Below are 13,395 nucleotides of genomic sequence, written 5' to 3'. Positions count from 1 at the left end.
CGCTCATGGCCCTCCACTGCGAGATCCCTCAGACTGGTAACACCTCCAGCAGGGGCCCGCCCGCCAGGGACCCGGCTCCCTGGTTCCTATGCAGGCCTCGCCGCCTTGCAGCAACCTCAGTTCATAGTAAGTAGCCACCCCCATGTTGGCTTTTCTATCAGGGAGTTTGGGGGTGTTGCATGGTCCTTGGGAAGAAAGTGGAAAGCTGTGGGTGGGCATTGGAAAGCAATGGGCAGCGCATGCACCTACCCAGCGAGGAAGGTGACTGGATCTCAGCCAGGAGCTCCGCAGGCCCGCCAGCTTCTCTGACTTCGGGTAATGGTTCGGATGTCTGGTCCGTGGGTACGCGGGCATGGCTGCGGATGTCTGGTCCGTGGGTACGCGGGCATGGCTGCTGCGAGGGTGCATCTGCGGGGTTCGGGGGGTCTCCTGTGCTCCCAAACGGGTCAGCGCGGGAGTAGGCCAGTAGTCCAGGGAGTGTGTCAAGGTACCTGTGGCTGCGTGGTGGCAGCTTGGCCCACTGGTGAATGTGTCGATGTGGTGTCTGCTGTGTGTGCGGTAGCTCTTGCACGTGTGGTGTTGTGTGAGAGCACTGTGCGGCCTGGGACAGTGTTTGTGTGTCTGGGTGCCTGTGCACTAGGAGAGCTTGAGGAAGGCAGCTGGTTTTCCATAACTGCCTAGCAGAGAAGTCAGGTGGGGAGACTGGGGCGGGCTGCTGGGGAGATTGGCCTCAGCAGGGAGGCCCCTGGAGCATGCATAGTCATAGGTGAGAGCATCCTTCCTCACCCCCTTCCACCTGGCAGGTTGCCTGCAAATCAGGGCTTCCCCTGTGACCCACTGCCCCTGCCTTCGAAAAAGCCATCTGGTAGTGGACTGTCCCTTCTTAGTGGGGAAGCCCAGTGGGTGAGGTTCACCCTCTTAGTGACATTTTTGTTTTCCCTATAAGGTTTCCACAGGGAACAACTTCGTCTGTCTGAAGTCAACTCATGAAAGTTCTACTTGATCCATTTCTGCAAACATCTGCTGTTCCCTACCTTCAGGGTCACAGGAGGCAGGTAGGTAAGTCCTTTTAGCATCCTTAGCAAGCCACCATTCATTGTCCTTCCTCATCCCATAGCATTACAGAGAGCACAGCTGTTCTCTGAGAAACTTCCCTCCTGCTTTCTGTGGTGGCTGCATCAACTTGCAGCCGTTGTCCCACCAGCATTCCGTTGTCTCCACATCCTTGCCAACACCTGTAATTTTTTGTCTCTTGGATTTTGGACAGTCTGACTAATGCGACGTGACATCTCATAAGATTTAATCTTGCATTTCCCTGATGATGAGTGATGTTGAGCATCTTTTTATGTCTGTTGGCCATCTGTATGCCTCCTTGGCAAAAATGTCTTTGAAGTAGATGAGGGGTGAGAAAATGAGAATATTTGATATCTTGATCTAGGTGATGGTGATGTATGTACATACATCAGACTTCATCGAGCTTTGCGATTTGTGCATTTTATTGTATGTATTTTGGTGTAAAGTTTTTTTAAGAACAAAAATTAAGGTCCTTTGACAAGGGTCAGTGTTGGAGAGATACACTGTGTATTGTGGCACTCTGTGGAGGTGAACTTGGGCTGCTCTACTATACATGCATCCATGGGTGTAGAAGTGGGTAGTTTCCGTCGTGCAGCTGTCTAGGCAGTCTACTTAGTGAAGTGGTCATTCCTGCTTGCTGATGCAACCCACTCTGGTACATGCTATTAGAAAATTAATAAATAATGAAGTACAGTATAGGAGTTAAAATTTTGTCCCATGGTGCTATCAAAACAGAGGGTAGCTTTTGGACAGAGGAGGTGAGGAGGCCTGAAGCACACATAAACTCCTGGCCCCCCTCTCCTTGGCGTTACTTACAGACCCTGATGAGTACCGGAAGCCCAGCCAGAGGGTCAGTTTCCTGGGGTAAATGTCAGGTAGCATCGAGTTCATTCTCCCTCTAGGCTTGTGGCTCCCAAGGCCTTAGCCTGAGTTGAAAGGGGCATGCTATGGAAGTATGAAGGACTTAGACCTATAATTTAACATTGAAAAAGTTACGTAAATTTTACTAATACTTCAGTAGTTGAGAAAAGAGGTCATGACATTGGCTTGAAAGCATTTTTTGGTGGTTTGATTTCTTGTTTGCTTAAGTTGACAAAGGCAGGCTCCTCAAATGTATGGTAAGGTGGGGAGCAGCTGTGTAATCATTCAAGGTTGGTATTAGTTCTACTATGTGCACTTCTCATTTAGAAGCTAGAGCTTCTCAGATTATGAAAACTTTAACGGCAGTTAGTGAAATAAAGGATCCTCTGGGCGACACAGTATTTCATCTTGTGTAAGCATCTGGGTAATCAGAATAATGTGGTATTCCTGAAAGTCTGAGAAAATGTTGAGGGGGGAAAAATTATATTAACACCTACAAATATAATTGTAAAGTGAATCTTTGCTCATGTAGGGTTGAAGGTATATCCTGAAAATAGAGGAAATCAATGTACAAATCCCCCCATAATAGCAAAAACCACACCTATGGAGAGCACATAAATAAAATGTACCACATAGTAAGTATCATAAAGAATAATATCTAATGGTGAATTAAGTAGTACAATACCAGTTAAGCCCCCTACTGTAAGCAAGAAAATAAAGCTCAGGGCCCATAATATGGCCGGGGATCATTTTACATTTCCACCGTGCAGAGTTGCTAATCAACTGAATACTTTCACACCTGTTGGAATTGCAATAATTATAGTGGCGGATGTAAAACAGGCTTGTGTATCAACATCTATGCCTACTGTAAATGTGTATGCTCATATAATGAAGCCTAGAAAACCAATGGACATTATTGCCCAGACTATGCCCATATACCCAAAAGGTTATTTTTTCCCAGAATAGTAGGTTACAATATGAGAGATGATTCCAAAGCCAGGAAGGATTAAAATATATACTTCAGGGTAACCAAAAATCAGAATAAGTGTTGATATAAAATTGGATCCCCTCCCCCAGCAGGATCAAAAAATGTGTTTAGGTTGAGATCTGTTAAAGCATAGTAATGCTGGCAGCTAGAACACGGTAGAGACACTAGTTAGGAGTACGGCTGTAACTAGAACTGATCACACAAGTAGTGGAGTTTGATATTGGCTTATAGTGGGCGGTTTTGTGTTAATAATAGTTGTGATGCAGTTACTAAAGCCCCTAGAATTGACACCTGCTAAGTGAAGAGAAAAAAAAGGTTAAATCCACTGAGGCACTTGCATGTGCTAAATTACCTGTTAAGGGGGGCATATATGGTTCACTGGGTTCCAGCTCCTGTTTCGACTGTAGAGGATGCTAGGAGAAGAAGAAAGGAGGGAGGGAGGAGTCAAAAGCTTATGTTATTATTTATATGGGGAAATGCTATGTCTGGGGCACTAATTATTCAAGGCACTAGTCAGTTTCCAAAGCCCCCCTATTATAATAGGTACCACCATAAAGAAAAATGATTAAAAAGGCGTGCACGGTTATGCTTACGTTACAGATGTGGTCAACTACCTAAGAGGGTCCCAGGCTGGCCTAGTTCAGCACTGTAAGGAGGCTTAGAGTGGGTCCCCACTATTCCAGGTCAAGTGCTAAAAAGAAGGTATAATGTGCCGACGTCTTTGTGATTAGTTGAAAATAATCAACGATTGATGAACATGGGTAAGGTGGCTGAATAAGTATTAGACTGTAAATCTAAAGATAGAGGTAAAGTCCTCTTCTTGCCAAGTCCTGAGGTGTTTTACATACTGAATTGAAAATTGAGAGAAGAAGCTTCAATTCTGCCGGGACTTCTCTCGCCACCTTTTTTTTTTTTTTATGGCGGGAGAAATGGATTGAAGCCAGCTGATTAGGGTTTTTTAGCTGTTAACTAAAGTTCCATGGGTTTGTATCCCATCAATCTAGTGAGGATTTAGCTTAATCAAAGTGTTTGATTTGCATTCAAGTGATGTAGGATAGAGTCTTACAGTCCTTAGGTTCAGAAATTAAGTGTTTTTTATACTTGCTTAGAGCTTTGAAGGGTCTTGGTCTGTGTAATCTCAATTTCTAGTTTAGAATTGATATGGTCGGAATTGGTGGAAGTATTTATTGTGGATAGAATAATTAGGGGTGGGGCTAATTTTTATGTGTTTCATAGTTTCAAATTGTCACTTTTATGTTGTTGGTTATTGGGAATATTGTTAGTGTTGTGGAGTAAGTCAGCGCGTATAAAAATATAAGTTTAGTAGAGCTATTTGCTGCTATTAGTGGCAATATTATGTTGTTGTTTCTGCTAAGTTCTTGAATGATCATGCACTTTGGTAAAAATCTGGATAATGGTGGAAGGCCTCCAAGTGATAGTTAGGATTGTGAGCATAATGGTTGTAGTTAGCAGTGTCTTACTTGATAGGTGAGACAAAGATAAGGTTGTTGTCGATGAGTTGTGTACTAGCATTACAAATACTGATAGGGTCATTATAATATACATTAGGAGATTTAGAATAGTAATAGGGTTGGGTTTTATGTTGTTGTTATTATTCAAGCTGTGTGGGCAATTGAGGAGTAAGCTGTAATTTTTTGTAATTGTGTTTGGTTTACACCCACTCAGCCTCCAATTAAAATTGAGAGTGTTAAGTTTATGTTAACTGTGGGTGAAATTTGACACAGAACTGAGATGGGTGTGATTTTTTTGTCGGGTTAATAGTAATATGCCCTATGACAGCAGGGTTCCTTGTGCTACTTCTGGAACTCAGAAGTGGATTGGGGCTATTCCCAGTTTTATGGCTATGGCGATGGTAATGATGATAGATGCCATGGTATCATACATTTTTGTAATAGCTCATTGTCCACAGAATATGAGATTGGTAGTGATGGCTAGCATTAGTGATATAGATGCGGGCGGTAGCTCGTACTAGGAAATATTTTGTTGTTGCCTCTATAGATAGTGGATTGAATTTTTTCATTAAAATAGGAAATATAGCAAGTATTTTTATTTGGAGTCCTTGGGGGAGACCTGGAGAGAGCCAGATGGACTGCAGTGCTATAGAAGGTGTGGCAGTGGCAGACACTGTCCAGGGACGGACGGGAAAGGGGAATTGGATAGAATTCAGGAGCCCAAGGCCCTGGGTTAGGAGTGGAAGCCTGGCCTCACGTGCTTTTCCAGGTACGTGGCTGTGGGTGTGGACTCAGCCCATGTGGGTCCCTCTCTTATACAGCAGCAGCTGAATGCTGGTGTTGCTGGGCACGTCTCTCCCTGGGTACTAGGTGAAACCTCACCCCGAATCAGGGACAGTTCTCGACTCTGATAGGGAAAGAATTCTCGACCAGGTCAAATGTGCGCCAGGAAGAAAGGAATTCATTAAAGCAAGAGTAGAAAGCGAATGTCAGCAGCTGTGCAGGCAGTAGAGAGCAGGGCAGAACAGAGGGAGAAAAAAAAGTTCACTGAATTGCTGCTTGGCACAGGGCATATTCCTTGGCAACTCCTGGCATCCGGTGTCCACTTGATCTGCATGGCGTGAGAATTATATCCCTACAGTCCCAGAATTTGGGGAGCCATGGAGCACTGGATGGAGTGAGATTATGTCCTAAGAACTACTGCTTCCCCATTGGCCTTAAATAAAACAGGGAGAGAGAAAGGATTATAAAACTAGAAAGCTGGATAAAGTAGCAAAGTGACAGAGACATTTAGCTCTGGACGTGGAGGTCAGAGGGTTTTTGTCTTAGGGTAAATAGTTCAGAGCCAAGTCCAGTTGGCTTGTGCAACAAGAAGGTTCATTTACTGTCAGACAATGTACACACCCAGATGGGAGTGGAGGTGACCTGAGAGAGGAGGCGCAGTTAAGGGCCTTTTGGGTAGCTCTGGGCGTAAGGCATGCTGCATACAGCTGATTCCTAATTCCTTTGAAGTTTTGTCTTAAGAGTAGAGTTATTCAGGGGACTGTGTTGATCCATTTCTCAGCATTTTTTATCCCCCTAGGTTCATTTGCCCTTCTCAGGTCTCTCCCATCGTGGTTACAATGTTCCTTAATTGATAGAGGGGCTGGAAGAAGCAGAACAGCATGTAGATGAAGTTAAAGTATAAAGTGGGCTTTTTTTAGGCTGAGTGTATTTTACAGTGGCACGACCCTCATCCCATTTCCCTGCTCTGTGTCACTGCGAATGCAGAGCGTGGATTGAGAAGGTGTCTCAAAAACTTCTGCACTTTCTTTGACAGTCAAAACTTCCCAGTAACATCCAGTTAGTTCTCATCTTGGTCACCCGAGGCAGCTGCGAATGGGTGACGTGGGTGCTGTCACTCAGAAGTGGGACCTGCTGCTTAGACATTCTTTGTGCTCCATTGTAGTCAGAGCAGCATAAAGTCTGCTCATAGTCAGGAAATTAAAATTCTAGGTTTGGGAAATTCCCCCCCCTAACTACACCCTATCGTGCTGCCTTGCAAGTGCTCAGACAGCCAGGAAGCATCTCCAGCGGAGGTGGAGCTTGCGCTGCCCCATTCCACATGGCGACGGGGAGTCGCTGGGCCACCTCCTCTTCCCTGTCGGGTTTTTCCAATCTGAACCCTGAGAGGAGCGGAGCCCCTTGCACTGCAAAGCTGAGCACACACGGCAGCTGTTCAGCTGCTCTGACTCCAAGATTTTGTTCTTCATAGGCCCCTGTGTGTAAGGCTGGGTGGTGAGGTGACGGCTGTGGGAGGGGAGAGCAGCTGACAGGAAAACAGACTCCTGAAGCCATTTCTCCCATCTCTCTGCTCATGTCCCTGGGGAGGAGGGCCTGGGCCTTGGCATATGCCGGAAGCCTTGACTTTATTCTCCTGAAAGGGATCGTCTTTGGTGCAGATCAATGACACAAGAAGGAAGGAAATAATAGTGGAAGTGGGGAGCTCTGTGCCTCCTCTCGGGGAGAGAGAGGTTCCTGCAGGCATTATGGGTATGTGGAGACACCTGTTGTGATGTAATGATTGATAAGAAGTAAATATTTGGTAATTCAGATGACCAAAATACATTTTCTAGGTATTTTTGCTCCTCATCCACAGTTCGTGAAAATCCTGCTGAGCCATAACTGTCCAATGGGTGTCTTGTTAGGTTAATGCAGAGGCTTTGGGGCCCTAGCCCAGGGTAGAGGCTGGTTGCCAGGGGCACCAGGCTTGTGGTTAGAGGGTGGGAACTTTCAGCCTCCAGCCCCCAGGGAAGAATAGGAAAGGGATGAGGGCTGGAGGCTGAATCAGCAATGGCCAGCGATTTAGTCAGTCATGACTCTGCAGTGAAGCCCTCAGAAAAGCCCATGAGAAAAGCACATCTCTCTCTCAACTTTTGCATCTCTATCAGAGCTTCCATGCTTGGGAAACCAGGTCGCCTGCACAGGCCACCATGCCAGGCCCCAAGCACCTGGAGGATAGAAGCTGCTTTATTTGGGACCTTGCCGTATGTGTGTGTTCATCTGGCTGTTGTGTGCCTATGGTATGTACTCTTTGTTGAACTGGTAAACGTGTTCCCTTAGCTTCTGAGGCACCCTAGCAACTTGGGCAGACCTAAGGGGGAGGTCGTTGGAACCTCCAATCATAGCCTGTTAGGTGGGAAGCACAGGATAATTGCGTGGGCCAGGCAACTGGGCTCTGGAGTTGGAGTGGAGGGCAGTCTTGAGAATAGAAACCTTACCCTGGGGAATCTGGTGCTGCGTCCAGGCAGATTTCCTCAGAGTTGAGTTCTCAGACACCCTACTGGTGTTCGAGAATTGCTTGGTGTTATATGCATTGGAAACAGGTCCAGTATCCTGAAAGGAGTTCCAGTGCTGTGTATGAAAAAGAACGCTGGGTCATATGATACTGTTATGAATATTTTTAGGCACCTCCACACTGTTTTCCACAATAGCTGCACCAATTTACAAGGTCACCCAACAAAGCACGAGGGTTCCCTTTTCTCCACATCCTCATCAACGTTTGTTATTTCTTGTTTTTTGGTACAAGCCATTCCGACTGGTGTGAGGTGATAGTTTGTTGTGAATTTTTTTTTTTGTTATCATTAATGTACAAATTACATGAGCAACATTATGGTGACTAGACTCCCCCCCATTTCAAGTCGCCACCGCATACCCCATTACAGTCACTGTCCATCAGCGTACTCAGATGCTATAGAATCACAACTTGTCTTCTCTGTGTTGTAATGCCTTCCCTGCGTGCCAACACTCCCCCGCCCCCCCAACATTATGTGTGGTAATTGGAATGCCCCCTTTTCCCCCTTATCCCTCCCTTCCCACCTATCCTCCCCAGTGCTTTTCCACTTGGTAACTGTCAGTCCACTCTTGGGTTCTGTGAGTCTGCTGCTGTTTTGTTCCTTCAGTTTTTCCTTTGTTCTTATACTCCACATATGAGTGAAATCACTTTGTACTTGTCTTTCTCTGCCTGGCTTATTTCACTGAGCGTAATAATAATACCCTATAGCTCCATCTGTGTGGTTGCAAATGGTAGGATTTGTTTTCTTTTTATGGCTGAATAATATTCCATTGTGTATAATATGTACCTCATCTTCTTTATCCATTCATCTGCTGATAGACACTTAGGTTGCTTCCATTTCTAGGCTATTTTAAATAGTGCTGTGATAAACATAGGGGTGCATCTGTCTTTTTCAAACTGGGCTGCTGCATTCTTAGGGTAAATTCCTGGAAGTGGAATTCCCAGGTCAAGTGGTATTTCTATTTTGAGCTTTCTGAGGAACCTCCATACTCCTTTCCACAATGGTTGAACTAATTTACATTCCCACCAGCAGTGTAGGAGGGTTCCCCTTTATCCGCAACCCCACCAACATTTGTTGTTGTTTGTCTTTTGGATGGTGGCAATCCTTACTGGTGTGAGGTGATATCTCATTGTGGTTTTAATTTTCATTTCTCTGATGACTAGCGATGTGGAGCATCTTTTCATGTGTCTGTTGGCCATCTGAATTTCTTCTTTGGAGAACTGTCTGTTCCGCTCCTCTGCCCATTTTTTAATTGGATTATTTGCTTTTCTTGTTTGTTGAAGTGTGTGAGCTCTTTATATATTTTGGATGTCAGCCCTTTATCGGATCTGCCATTTATGAATATATTCTTGCATATACTGTAAGGTACCTTTTTGTTCTATTGATGGTGTCCTTTGCTGTAGAGAAACTTTTCAGCTTGATATAGTCCCACTTGTTCATTTTTACTCTTGTTTCCCTTGCCTGGGGAGGTATGTTCTTGAAGAAGTCGCTCATATTTATGCCCAGGAGATTTGTGCCTATGTTTTCTTCTGAGAGTTTTATGGTTTCATGATTTACATTCAGGTCTTGGATCCATTTTGAATTTACTTTTCTGTATGGGGTTGGACAGTGATCCAGTTTCATTCTCTTACGTGTAGCTGTCCAGTTTTGTCAGCACCATCTGTTGAAGAGAGTGTCATTTCCCCATTGTATGTCCCTGGTTGCCTTATCATATAGCAATTGACCACATATGTTTGGGTTAATGTCTGGAGTCTCTATTGTGTTCCACTGGTCTGTGCAGTAGCAAACTGTCTGGATGACTGTGGCTTTGTAGTAGAGCTTGATGTTGGGGAGCGAGATACCGCACCTACCCACACACACAGACACACTTTTGTCTTCCTTCTCAGGATTGCTTTGGCTGTTCGGGATCTTTGGTGTTTCCATATGAATTTTTGAACTATTTGTTCCAGTTCGTGGGAGAATGCTGTTGGTAATTTGATAGGGATTGCATCCAATCTGTAGATTGCTTTGGACAGGATGGTCATTTTGACGATAGTAATTCTTCCTAGCCAAGAGCGTGGGATGAGTTTCCATTTGTTAGTGTCCTCTTTAATTTCATCTTAAGAGTGTCTTACAGTTTTCAGGGTACAGGTCTTTCACTTCCTTGGTTAGGTTTATTCCTAGGTATTTTATTCTTTTTATGCAATTGTGAATGGAATTGTTTTCCTGATTTCCCTTTCTATTAGTTTATTGTTAGTGTATAGGAAAGCCGCAGATTCCTGTGTGTGGATTTTGTTTCCTGCCACTTTGCTGTATTCCAATATGAATTCTAGTAGTTTTAGAGTGGAGTCTTTAGAGCTTTTTATGTACAATATCATGTAATCTGCAAATAGTGACCGTTTAACTTCTTCTTTACCAGTTTGGATTCCTTGTATTTCTTAGTTTTGTCTAATTGCCGTGGCTAGTACGTCCAGTACTATGTTGAATAACAGTGGGGAGAGTGAGCATCCCTGTCTTGTTCCTGATCTCAGAGGAAAAGCTTTTAGCTTCTCACTGTTCAGTATGATGTTGGCTGTGGGGTTGTCATATACGGCCTTTATTATGTTGAGGTACTTGCCTTCTGTTCCCATTTTGTTGAGAGTTTTTATCATGAATGGATGTTGAATTTTGTTGAATGCTTTTTCTAGCATCTGTGGAGATGAATGTGTGGTTTTTGTCCTTCTGTTTGTTGATGTGGTGGACGATGATGATGGATTTTTGAACGTTGTACCATCCTTGCATCCCTGAGATGATTCCCACTTGATCATGGTGTTTGATCCTCTTGATGTATTTTTGAATTTGGTTTGCTAATATTTTGTTGAGTATTTTGGCATCAACATTCATCAGGGATATTCGTCTATAATTTTCTTTTTTGTTGGTGTCTTAACCTGATTTTGGTATTAAGGTGATGTTGGCTTCATAGAATGAGTTTGGGAGTATTCCCTCCTCTTCTGTTTTTCGGAAAACTTTAAGAAGGATGGGAATTATATCTTCTCTGTATGTCTGATAAAATTCCGAGGTAAATCATCTGGTCCAGGGGTTTTGTTCTTGGGTAGTTTTTGGATTACCGATTCAATTTCTTTGCTGGTAATTGATTTGTTTAGATTTTCTTTTTCTTACTTGGTCAGTCTTGGAGTTGTATTTTTCTAGGAAGTTGTCCATTTCTTCTAGGTTTTCCAGCTTGTACCGTATGGGTATTCATGGTATTCTCTCATCTTTGTGTTTCTGTGGGGTCTGTTGTGATTTTTCCTTTCTTGTTTCTGATTCTGTTGATGTGTTGATTCTCTTTTTCTTTTAATAAGTGGCTAGAATCTTATCTATTCTGTTTATTTTCCCAAAGAACCAGCTCTTGGCTTCATTAATTTTTTTCTATTGTTTTATTTTTCTCAATTTTATTTCTTCTCTGATCTTTATTATGTCCCTCCTTCTGCTGAGTTTAGGCCTCATTTGTTCTTCTTTTTCCAATTTTGATACTTGTGACGTTATACTATACATTTGGGATTGTTCTTCCTTCTTTAAATAGGCTTGGATTGCTGTATATATATTCCTCTTAAGACTGCTTTAGTTCCATCCCACGAAGTTGCGGCTTTGTGTTGTTGTTGTCATTTGTTTCCATATATTGCTTGATCTCTATTTTAATTTGGTCATTGACCGTTGATTATTTAGGAGCATGTTGTTAAGCCTTCATGTGGTTGTGAGCCTTTTTGCTTTCTTCGTACAATTTATTTCTAGTTTTATACCTTTGTGGTCCAAGAAGTTGGTTGGTAGAATTTCAGTCTTTTTAAATTTACTGAGGCTCTTTTTGTGGCCCAGTATGTGATCTATTCTGGAGAATGTTCCATGTGCACTTGAGAATGTATATCCCGTTGCTTTTGTATGTAGAGTTCTATAGATGTCTATTAGGTCCATCTGTTCTAGTGTGTTTGTTGTTCAGTGCTTCTGTGTCCTTACTTTCTGTCTGGTGGATCTATGCTTTGGCATGAGGGTTGTGTTGAAGTCTCCTAAAATGAGTGCATTGCATTCTATTTCCTACTTTAGTTTTGTTAGTATTTGTTTCACATATGCTGGTGCTCCTGTGTTAGGTGCATTTATAATGGTTATATCCTCTTGTTGGACTGAGCCCTTTATCGTTATGTAATGTCCTTTATCTCTTGTTACTTTCTTTGTTTTGAAGTCTAGCTTGTCTGATACTAGTGCTGCAACACCTTCTTTTTCCTCATTGTTTGCCTGAAATATCTTTTTCCATCCCTTGACTTTTAGTCTGTGCATGTCTTTGGATTTGAGGTGAGTCTCTTGTAAGCAGCATATGGATGGGTCTTGCTTTTTTATCCATTCTGTTACTCTGTGTCTTTTGATTGGTGCATTCAGTCCATTTACATTTAGGGTGATTATTGAAAGGTATGTACTTATTGCCATTGCAGGCTTTAGATTCGTGGTTACCAAAGGTTCAAGGTTAGCTTCTTTAATATCTTCCTGTCTAACTTAACTTGCTTATTGACCTATTATAAATACTGTCTGATTATTCTTTATTTGTTTCCCTTCTTATTCCTCCTCCTCCATTCTTTATATGTTGGGTGTTTTATTCTGTGCTCTTTTGTGTTTTCTTTGACTGCTTTTGTGGGTAGTTGATTTTATTTTTTGCCTTTAGTTAGTAGTTGGTTGGTCTGCTTTCTCTGCTGTGTTTTTATTTTCTCTGGTGACATCTATTTCGCCTTAGGAGTGCTTCCATCTGGAGCAGTCCCTCTAACATACCCTGTAGAGGTGGTTTGTGGGAGGCAAATTCCCTCAACTTTTGCTTGTCTGGGAATTGTTGAATCCCTCCTTCGTATTTAAATGATAATTGTGCTGAATACAGAGTTCTCTATTTAAGGCCCTTCTGTATCATTGCATTAAATATATCATGCCATTCTCTTCTGGCCCGTAAGGTTTCTGTTGGGAAGTCTGATGATAGCCTGATGGGTTTTCCTTTGTAGGTGACCTTTTTCCTCTCTCTAGCTGCCTTTAAAATTCTGTCCTTGTCCTTGATCTTTGCTATTTTAATTATTATGTGTCTTGGTGTTGTCCTCTTTGCATCCCTTCTGTTGGGGGTTCTGAGTACTTCTGTGGTCTGAGCGACTATTTCCTCCCCCAGTTTCAGGAAGTTTTCAGCAATTATTTCTTCAAATACACTTTGTATCCCTTTTTCTGTCTCTTCTTCTTCTGGCACCCCTATAATGCGGATATTGCTCCTTTTGATTTGGTCACACAGTTCTCTTAATGTTGTTCCAATTCTGGAGATCCTTTTATCTCTCTCTTCGTCAACTTCTATGCGTTCCTGTTCTCTGGTTTCTAATCCATCAGTGGCCTCTTGCATCTCATCCATTCTGCTTTTAAATCCGTCCAAAGATTGTTTTATTTCTGTATTCTCCTTCCTTAGCTCTTGCGTGTTTCTCTGCAAGTCTATCAGCATGGTTATGACCTTACTTTTAAATTCTTTTTCAGGAAGATTGGTTAGGTCTATCTCCCCAGATTTCTTTTCAAGGGAGACTGTCGGGGTTAATCTGGTCTGTATCAAATTCTTCTGCCTTTTCATGGCGATAGAGATAGTCATGGGTAGTTGGCACGTGTCAGTGGGGAGAATGTCCCTTCTTGCTAGTTTGTGGCCTTC

General features: G+C 43.0%; 1 protein-coding gene across 1 annotated transcript in view; it reads left to right on the top strand.

Moving 5' to 3' along the window:
- Positions 1-108: 108 nt before the first annotated feature.
- LOC140845888 (uncharacterized) overlaps positions 109-13,395 on the top strand; it is a 79,156-nt gene continuing 65,869 nt past the window's right edge. Inside the window, exons 1-2 of the mRNA XM_073221051.1 lie at positions 109-126; positions 947-1,055. The gene's annotated coding sequence lies outside the window, so the exon portion shown is untranslated. The remainder of the gene's footprint in view (positions 127-946; positions 1,056-13,395) is intronic.

Source organism: Manis javanica, chromosome 13 (genome assembly GCF_040802235.1).
Source record: "Manis javanica isolate MJ-LG chromosome 13, MJ_LKY, whole genome shotgun sequence".
NCBI classification, from domain to species: Eukaryota; Metazoa; Chordata; class Mammalia; order Pholidota; family Manidae; genus Manis; species Manis javanica.
Note: the sequence above shows the minus strand (reverse complement) of the source record. Positions and strands in the feature narration are given on the sequence as shown.